Below are 10,138 nucleotides of genomic sequence, written 5' to 3'. Positions count from 1 at the left end.
CATTTACATTTAAGGTTATTATTGATATGTAGTTGTTTATTGCCATTTTCTTCTTTAAAGGTGTATTCCTTTTTCTTTTTCTTTTTTTCTGTATTCTTTTCCCACTTTATCTGTTTACACCAGGGCCCTTAATATTTCCTGCAGCATTGGTTTGGTTGTAATGAATTCCTTGAGTTGTTTTTTGTCTGGGAAGCTTTTTATTTCTCCTTCAATTTTAAACGATAGCCTTGCTGGATAAAGTAGTCTTGGTTGTAGGTTCTTGTTCTGCATTACTTTGAATATTTCTTGCCATTCCCTTCTGGCCTCAAGTGTTTCTGTTGAGAAGTCAGATGTCATCCTTATGGGGGCTCCTTTGTAGGTGATAACTTTTTTTTCTCTTGCAGCTTTTAATATTTTCTCTTTATCGCTTAGCTTTGGTATTTTAATTATGATGTGTCTTGGTGTAGGTTTCTTTGGGTTTCTCTTTAATGGAGTCCTCTGTGCTTCTTGGATTTGTGAGAGTTTCTCTTGCATTAATTTAGGGAAGTTTTCAGCTATGATATGATTGAACAAAGTCTCTATCCCTTGTTCTTTTTCTTCTTCTTCAGGAACCCCTATGATGCGGATGTTATTTCTCTTCATGTTGTCACAGAGCTCTCTAAGAGTTTCCTCTGACTTTTTGAGTCTTTTTTCTCTTTTCTTCTCTGCTTTCATGCCTTCATTCCAGTTGTCCTCTAACTCGCTGATTCGATCCTCTGCTTTATCTATCCTGTTTTTAATTCCTTCCATTGTGGTCTTTATTTCTGATATTGTATTTGTCGTCTCCAACTGATTCTTTTTTATACTTGCTATTTCTTTATTTAGGTTTTCAAACTCCCCCTCCATTGTTGTTCTAAGATCCCTAAGCATCCTTACAATCATTATTTTGAACTCCGCATCTGGAAGTTTGATTATTTCCATATCACTCAGTTCATCTCTCGAAAGGTGTCTCTTGTGGTTTCATTTGGATTGCACTCCTTTGTTTTCTCATCTTCTTCTTCTTTTTTTTTTTTATTTGTAGAGTTGATTGAGTCTAGGCTTGGTGTTGTCTGCTTCCAGTTTTCAGTTGTGTTATTTTTAGGTCTTCGTGGGTTGGTATCAGCTATTATTTGTAATCCACTTTCGGATTTGGGCAGGTTTGAAGTCTTGATTTGTTTGTTTTCTTAACAGGTGATAGTCTTGTTAACTGATCTCAGCAGGGGGCTTCCTTGAAACTGTATCCAGGAATGCTGTGGGTGTAACCTGAGATGCTGAAGGTCTCTTCCACCAACTAATCTCACTGGGGGCAGGGTTTTTTCTCTCAGCTTCAGTAGGGGGAGATGTATCTCAGATCTCCATGGAGACCTGAGTTACTGCCCCTCCTCCCCACTTCTTGTTTTCAGCTGTGTCTTGTTGTGCTGATTGGAGCTGGATAGATGTCTGGAGATCTCTGATCCGGAAGCACTTCAGCTCTGTTTTGTGAAAGGTTCAGTCCCTCCCCCAGCTATGGCCGCCTCCAGCACGAATGAGTCAGCTTTTTTATTTTGTTTCTTGCATACCTTAGCCCCTCACAGTCTGTCCCTCTCCCTGTCTTTTCCACTTGGGAGATAAGCTGGTCTTTTCAACCCACCTTGCTCCCTGGTCGCCAGGTAAGTGGCTGTGAGCAGTAGTTTCTGCTCTTTTTCCTCTGTGAAATCCTCTCTGGGCTCTCAGCCTCACCCCCCTCCTTCCCTTCCTGTAAGCAGAGGAGATTCAGGCACTCCTTACCAGGATTATTGTGGCTTCCTCTTTGCTCCTTGGTTTTTGAGAGCTGTTCTTGCAGTTCAGTGTTGGTTTTTCATGCTGATTTTTTCTAAATTGATTTGTATTCCAGTTTGGTGTTGAGAGCTGGGTGTCTGTGCATCCGCCTACTCTGCTGCCATCTTCTCTCTCCCTCTGTATTGTTTCTTTAGCCTCTATGTCATTTATTTCCATTCGGATATTTATTATTTCCTTCCTTCTACTACTTCTGGGCTTTACTTGCTGTTCGTTTTCTAGTTCTTTTAGATGCAGGGTTAAGTTGTTTATTGAGCTTTTCCTAGCTTCTTAAGTTATGTCTGTAGTGCTACGAACTTCCCCCTCAGTACTTCTTTTACTGTATCCCATAAATTTTGAGTTGTTATATGCTCATTATCATTCGTTTCTAGAAATTTTTTTATTTCCTTTTTGATCTCGTTAATCCATTTGTTATTTAATAACATGCTATTTAGTTTCCATGTGTTTGAGTATTTTTCAGTTTTTCTGTTGTGGTTCATTTCTAGTTTCATTCCATTGTGATCAGAGAAAGTGCTCGATATGATTTCAATCTTCTTAAAATTTTTGAGACTGCTTTTGTGCCCTAACATGTGGTCTATCCTAGAGAATATACCATAAGCATTTGAAAAGAATGTATATTCTGCTGCTTTAGGATGAAAGGTTCTAAAGATATCTATTAAATCGAGTTGATCTAGTATGTTCTTGAAGTCTGCTGTTTCTTTATTAATTTTCTTTCTTGAGGATCTATATAGTGATATTCATGGGGTACTGAAATCTCCTACTATTACAGAATTGCTGTTGATATCACCCTTTATATCCAACAAACTCTGTTTTATATATTTGGGTGCTCCTGTATTAGGTGTGTAGATATTTATAATGGTTATACCTTCTTGTTGGATTTCTCCTTTTATCATTATGTAGTGACCTTCTTTATCCCTTACTATAGCCTTTGTTTTCAAGTGCATTTTGTCTAATAGAAGTATTGCTACCCCAGCTTTTTTTCATTTTCATTTGCATGAAATATTTTTTTCCATCCTTTTACCTTCAGTCTATGTGTATCTTTTGTTTTGAGGTGTGTCTCTTGTAGACAGCATATGTATGGATCCTGTTTTCTTATCCATGCAGCTACCCTATGTCTTTTGATTGGATCATTTAATTCATTTACATTTAAGGTTATTATTAATATGTTGTTGTTTATTGCCATTTTATTCTTTAAAGCTATATTCCTCTTTTACTATATTCTTTTCCCTTTCTGTTCTGTTTACAATCGGCCCCTTAACATTTCTTGCAGTATTGGTTTGGTTGTAATGTATTCCTTGAGTTTTGTTTTGTTTTCTTTTACTTTTTTTCTTTTTGGTCTGGGAAGCTTTTTATTTCTCCTTCAATTTTAAACAATAGCCTTGATGGATAAAGTAGTCTTGATTGTAGGCTCCTGTTCTACATTACTTTAAATATTTCTTGCCATTCCCTTCTGGCCTCAAGTGCTTTTGTTGAGAAGTCAGATGTCATCCTTATGGGGACTCCTATGTAGGTGATAGCTTTTTTACTCTAGCAGCTTTTAATATTTTCTCTTTATCTCTTTAGCTTTGGTATTTTAATTATGATGTGTCTTGGTGTAGATTTCTTTGGGTTTCTCTTTAGTGCAGTTCTCTGTATTTCTTGAACTTGTATGACTTTTTCCTGCATCAATTTAGGGAAGTTTTCAGCTATTATTTCATTGAACAAGGTCTCTATCCCTTGTTTTTTCTCTTCTTCAGGAACCTCATGATGCAGATGTTGTTTCTCTTTAGGTTGTCCCAGAGCTCTCTTAGAGTTTCCTCAGATTTTTTCAGCCTCTTTTCTTTTTGCTGCTCCGCTTCCATGTTTTCATTATCTTGTCTTCTCAATTGCTGATTCGATCCTCTGCTTCATCCAGCCTGCTTTTAATTGCTTCTGTGTAGTTTTCATTTCTGATATTGTATTTGTCATTTCTGACTGGTTCTTCTTTATTATTTCAACGTCCTTTTTGATGCTTGTTATCTCTTTATTTATGTGTTCATTGTGTCCATCCATTGTTGTTCTAATATCTTTCAGCATTCTAATAATCATTATTTTAAACTCTGCATCCTGTACTTTGCTTATTTCCATCTCATTCACTTCATTTTCTGAAGGTTTCTCTTGTTTGTTAATTTGGATTGCACTTCTCTGTCTTCCTACTTTGTCTTTGTATACCCTCCTCGTTTAGATGTGTTGTTTGTAGAGCTGGCTAAGTTGAGGGTTGCTGTTGTCTGCCTCCAATTTTCAGTTGTGTTATTTCTAGGTCTTCTTGGGTTGACATCAGCTGTTGTTTGTAATCCGCTGTCGCTGTCAGATTTGGCTTTTCTAGTAGAGCCTCTTTGAAGTCTCAGAGGACTCAGATTTGAAGGTCACCAGCTTGAGCGTGGGCTCATCTGGTTTGGGCAAGGTTCATCAGCTTGAGCCAAGGTCACTGGCTTGAGCAAGGGGTCACTCGATCTGCTGTAGCCCCCTCCCCAACAGTCAAAGCACACATGAGAAAGCAATCAGTGAATAACTGAAGTGTCATAATGAAGAATTGATGCTTCTCATCTCTCTCCCTTCCTGTCTGTCTGTCCCTAACTGTCCCTCCCTCTGGCTCTTTCTGAAAGAAATTATGTAAGTAAATCTCCTAGTCTACCATCTTGTGGTTGTTAATTGATTAAATACACAGTACTTACTATTGTTACTGTTAAGACAATAACTGGTCATGTGTAGGGACAGTGTCTGAGAATGTCTCCCATTCTAGGTCTAAAAATTGACAATAGGCCCTGGCCAGTTGGCTCAGTGGTAGAGTGTCAGCCTTGCATGCAGAAGTCCCAGGTTCGATTCCCGGCCAGGGCACACAAGAGAAGTGCCCATCTGCTTCTCCACTCTTCCTCCTCTCCTTCCTCTCTGTCTCTCTCTTCCCCTCCCACAGCGAGGCTCCATTGGAGCAAAGATGGCCCGGGCGCTGGGGATAGCTCCTTGGCTTCTGCCCCAGGCACTGGAGTGGCTCTGGTCTCAACAGAGCGACGCCCCGGAGGGGTAGAGCATCGCTCCCTGGTGGGAAGAGCGTCGCCCCCTGGTGGGCATGCCGGGTGGATCCCAGTCGGGCGCATGCGGGAGTCTGTCTATTAGTAAAATTTAGTAAAAGTTTCCTATTAGAAAACGGAGACGGCTGAGGCAGAGAGTGTAGTGTATGGGGCATGAGAGATATAAAACAATGCTTCTAAATCAAAAGAATTTTATAGTCTCAGGGAAAATGTGAACAACAATTAAATAGTTGACTATTAGCTACCACATTGGAAAACACAGCTTTCATGTGTTTGGATCTAATTAAATCCCATTGTCACATATAAATCTTAATCTCTTACAGATTTCTGTTTACACTTTCTTCCGCAGTTTTATCCCTTTAAATGGAATATACTAAAAGTAGCTTGGCCATTTGTTTTTCTAAAACCCTCCACATTAGTCTAGACTTTTATGAACACTTATTTCACAACACTTACAACCATAAAAGCTAAAATTATGGTTTATTTCCCATCTTGAGATATAGATTTACCTGCACATCTTTAGCTTGACTTTCACATTTTTAAGAACTCAAATCTACTTGGCTGAGTCTTCCCAAAAGACACTTGTGTTTTAATAGAAAATATGAACTGCATCAATGAGATTGGAATGCTCATTGTTCTTCATAATGAATTTCATTCCCATAAAGCTTGTTCATATTCTGGTCTGCTCAGTAAAGAGAAGGCAAGGCTATCATCTTTACTTAACCCACACAGTGCCAGCTTAGAGTATCATTCAGAGACTCAAGCAACTAGATACCAAGAAATGGGAAGTCTCTGGTTAAATCATAATGACCTGTTAACTTATAAGTTCTCTATTTGAAGTAGCCAACAAAATGGGACCTGGATACAATATAATCAATAAAATAGAAGGAAATTAGGACCTCTAATTCAAGAAACCAAGTATAACTAATTATGCTTTATCATCAAAATTGTTCCTTAATTTCTTTGAAGTCGGGATAGAAGTCTCAATTTTAAAACTGAGAAACCACAAAAACCCCTTAATGAGACTTTTATCTTGGTACTAAATTTTAATGGAAATGCTCACACAGGACTTAAATGTATTAGAGAAGGAGTAACATTGCTGACAATATCTTCAACTGCAGATTCATAATAACTATTTAAACATTTTTAAAATTACATTTCTTTAATTTTTGCTTCTATTCATTTATTTTTAATTTATTAATTTGAGTTCCAGCAGTAGTCCTACTTCTTTGTCAATTTCAGAAAAACTCACTCAGGCATTCCTGAGGGCAGCCTGTTTTACAAAGAACAATAGAATGCAGACAGAGTAGATAAAATGCATTGATTATGCAGGTACCTACAAAGAGTGAAAATTCTGTTTGTATTTGTGTTTATATCCTTATGCAAAAATCATTACAAATTCCTATCTTTAGTCAGGATAGGAATGGAAGAATAAAGCCGTGGTTTTTAATGATCATGGACACAGGCAATGAGATTATAATTTATAGTGAATATAACATATCCCTACCATCAGTAAAGATCCCATGATCAGAATGAGGAGTTGGGAGATTGCTATCACAATTTTAGTTTCAGAGTTAAAATATCTACTAGTCTTTCATTAATGATAAAAGATATTCCAAACTCACCTATACAAAAAAAAAAAAAGCCTCATTCTTTTTTTTTTTTTTTTCCAGAGACAGCGAGAGTCAGGGAGAGGGATAGATAGGGACAGACAGACAGGAACGGAGAGAGATGAGAAGCATCAATCATCAGTTTTTCGTTGTGGCACCTTAGTTGTTCACTGATTACTTTCTCATATGTGCCTTGACCATGGGCTTTCAGCAGACCGAGTAACCCCTTGCTCGAGCCAACGACCTTGGGTCCAAGCTGGTGAGCTTTTGCTCAAACCAGATGATCCCGTGCTCAAGCTGGCAACCTCGGGGTCTCGAACCTGGGTCCTCCATATCCCAGTCCAACGCTCTATGCACTGCACCACCACCTGATCAGGCAAAAAAAAGCCTCATTCTATCATACTTTCAAATACATAAAACTTGCTATAGTAGATTTTATGTCACTGTTACATGCACTGAGATCACATTAATCTATGTTAAGAATTTATATGGATTTGTGCTTATTTGCTTAATGGCTGATTCCCATTAAGTAGTAATGGCTAGATCTATTTTTATTCATCTAAGTAGCCACAATACCTGACATCCAATTATACCTAACATATATTGTTTTAAATGAATGAATTAATAAATCTTGTACATCATCTTTTTTTGATTACCATTTTCACTTTCTGTATTCTTTTTCATGCTACATAAGCTCCAATAATCTTTAGTTTCACATTCCTCAAACTGTTCTGAACATGATTGTCAGTTAAGTTTACCTAAAATACAGCTCTATCATGTCACAATTCAACTCATATCTTCCACAGTTCTTCATTACCAAGAGTCTAGATCAGCCTTTCTCAATTGGGGCTCCCAAGAGAGCATTAAACCTAAATGCCCTGTGCATCCATTGTATGTAATGAATTAACTTCTCTCCTAAGCATCTAGGTGGGTGAGAGCTATGTAGTAACTTTGGGAGGATTGAGAAAATAATTAGTCAATTTGTTTTATATAAGACTTAATTCTCTTGTGGAACCCCAGATGAGAAAGATTAATTCCAGGAAAACAATATGGCCGTGCCTTAATTTTCTGCTCTCTTCCCCCATACAAATTGGAGTCTGCACAGTAACTATCAGGCATTTCTTTATCCAATTAACATTCCCACTTATTTGCATATTGTAGGGCCAGTGGCCACCACCATGGCCATGCAGGTTCTCACTGGATTCTGGCAGATGGTAAAGGAACTTTGGAGTCAGAGAATGGTGGACCATTCCATTTATTAAAGTCTCGTAACAGCAGATGAGCAAACAGGCAAGGAAGACCAGTACCCTTTCTCATTCCAGACTCACCTGGACTCATAGGCCCACATTGGCCTCAGCAGGGCTCCCAAGCCCCTCACCTCTCTCTCTCTCTCTCTCTCTCTCTCTCTCTCTTTCTGCACTCTCCTCCTAAACCAGCTGGAGCAAAAAACCCTTCTCCAGCAAACGACGGCCCCTCCCAAGAAAGATGGCAATCACAATTTGCAATCTGCTGTCCTGAGAACAAGCACCTGCAGCCTTCCATAGACTATACACACATGGCACTGCCCCCCCACACACACACACGAACAAAAAGATAAACATTCTATGTTATAGGGAGACATATACTATACACTTAACCACTATTACTGAGAAAGTGATTGGCATAAATGTATAATTGAAAAGGGTGAGAAGGCTTCTTTCAAAATTTGATAGTAACACCATCCTCAAAGTTCAGGATATTCTCTCTGATGTTGGTTGAAACTCATTTCCTTGAGCAGGTTATCTGTCCCTTTATTATGCAAATATTGTAGTACTTAGAGCAACTGTTTACTATTATTATATGATACTATTATTCTAAAATGTCAACATAGACTCTTGCTCTAAATACAGTGTGTCCGTAAAGTCATGATGCACCTTTGACTGGTCACAGGAAGGCAACAAAAGACGATAGAAATGTGAAATCTGCACCAAATAAAAGGAAAACTCTCCCAGTTTCATAACTATTATGAGGCAGTCTCTGCTAGGTCCCTTGGTACGCTCCATCTGTTCTCCAAATATCAATAGTTACTGTCTCCACTACAAGTGGCACGAAACATGGGGCACGAGAACAAAATAACCTCCCAAAGCCTGGAAAAGGGAAAGGATGTCCCACACATAAGTGGGACACAGATGATGGAGGAATAGCCTCTGAACGTCTGTAGCAAGGTCTTAATAGAGATCAAACCAGGAGATTCCCTTCCCTTTCCCTCCTTCTCCTTCATTTGCCCTCTAGCATGTGAAATTCCCTGCTGAGCAGCACAGCCATAAGCTCCAAGTCCATGCATGGCCTCCTCCTCAATGCAGGATGTAAGGTCACCACCGATAGGCAACTCACAAAGCTGCTTATTGTAGTGTGTCAACAGTGTCCTTGGTATATGAAAGAAGGGAGGCTAGAAATTGCAGACTTGGAATAAATGGCTCCGAAAGTGGATATCAGAGTAGTACGTTCACCAAGAGAACTGTAGAGGCTACAGGGGCAGGATATGAATGAACCCATGGGACTGGAAGGGGTTAGTGAAAGCAGTAACCACTGCTCTGTACAGAGTCTGGCTATATATATATATATATACATACACACAGAGAAATATGTAACTTTGAATTTATAGTCAATTTCAATTTCCTACATATAATTTCTAACTTTCATGACGTTCACTGTAATACACATCTGTTGGTCAAATAAGTTTGTAAATATGATATATATAAGTTTGATCGCTTATAGTTTGCAATGGGTGTGGGGGACAGGCTGTAAGCAGGCAGGGTTGTTATACCCTAAAGCTTAGTTTTAAGACTAAGCCTTTCCCACCCTAAGTGACTTTGTATCAGAGACTTCCTTGTTTGTATATTGCAGGGGTCGGGAACCTATGGCTCACGAGCCAGATGTGGCTCTTTTGATGGCTGCATCTGGCTCACAGACAAATCTTTAATAAAAAAAAATATTAACGTTAAAAATATAAAACATTCTCATGTATACAATCCATGCATTTTCTACCACTCATGTTCATGGCTGTGGGTGGCTGGAGCCAATCACAGCTGTCCTCCAGGACACCACCAAATTTTTATTGGATAATGTGTAATGTACACAGGTTGTTGTATGGCTCTCACAGAATTACATGTTAAAATATGTGGCGTTCATGGCTATTTCAGCCAAAAAGGTTCCCGACCCCTGGTATATTGGATTAAAGGTTTTGATTTCTATACTATAAAGTGGGGCAGACCGGGAGCTTGCTCTCTCTCAGTTCCTGAGATTAGTATTAGAGAGGAGAGCAAAGAAAGGCCACGTGGGGGAGAGGAGAAGCAGCCAAAATGGCTGAGTGCTGAAGGAAAAGCCAGTTTGTGCAGTGTTTGTGCAGAGAGAAGGAGATGAGGAACAGAGGTTAATAGGCTGGTGAAGTACAAACTTTTGATTCTAGGAAACTCGAATAAGTCAGTGGCTTTGGGAGCCCTGAATGGAAAGGAAAGTGTTTTCCCATTGTGTATATTTCTTGCCCGCCGGGTGCAAGCTAGGATTAAAGCTAATGGCCCACCAGTTCTTGGCTCCGTTGTTTCGTTGTTTCATTATCGTCTGTTCGAATCAAATGCAAACCTGCATAGTCCAGGCAGCTGTGATGGTGGCCATGGCTACTGGCCCTAC

The 10,138-nt window shown here is 39.1% G+C and overlaps 1 non-coding gene across 1 annotated transcript; it reads left to right on the top strand.

Annotated features, from left to right (window-relative positions):
• Positions 1 to 4,592: 4,592 nt before the first annotated feature.
• Positions 4,593 to 4,668, top strand: TRNAA-UGC (transfer RNA alanine (anticodon UGC)). The gene has a single exon. It is a non-coding gene; the product is annotated as a tRNA-Ala (tRNA).
• The last annotated feature ends 5,470 nt before the right edge of the window (positions 4,669 to 10,138 follow it).

This window comes from Saccopteryx bilineata, chromosome 9 (genome assembly GCF_036850765.1).
Source record: "Saccopteryx bilineata isolate mSacBil1 chromosome 9, mSacBil1_pri_phased_curated, whole genome shotgun sequence".
Taxonomy (NCBI): Eukaryota; Metazoa; Chordata; class Mammalia; order Chiroptera; family Emballonuridae; genus Saccopteryx; species Saccopteryx bilineata.
This window is presented reverse-complemented; position numbering and strand designations above follow the sequence as displayed.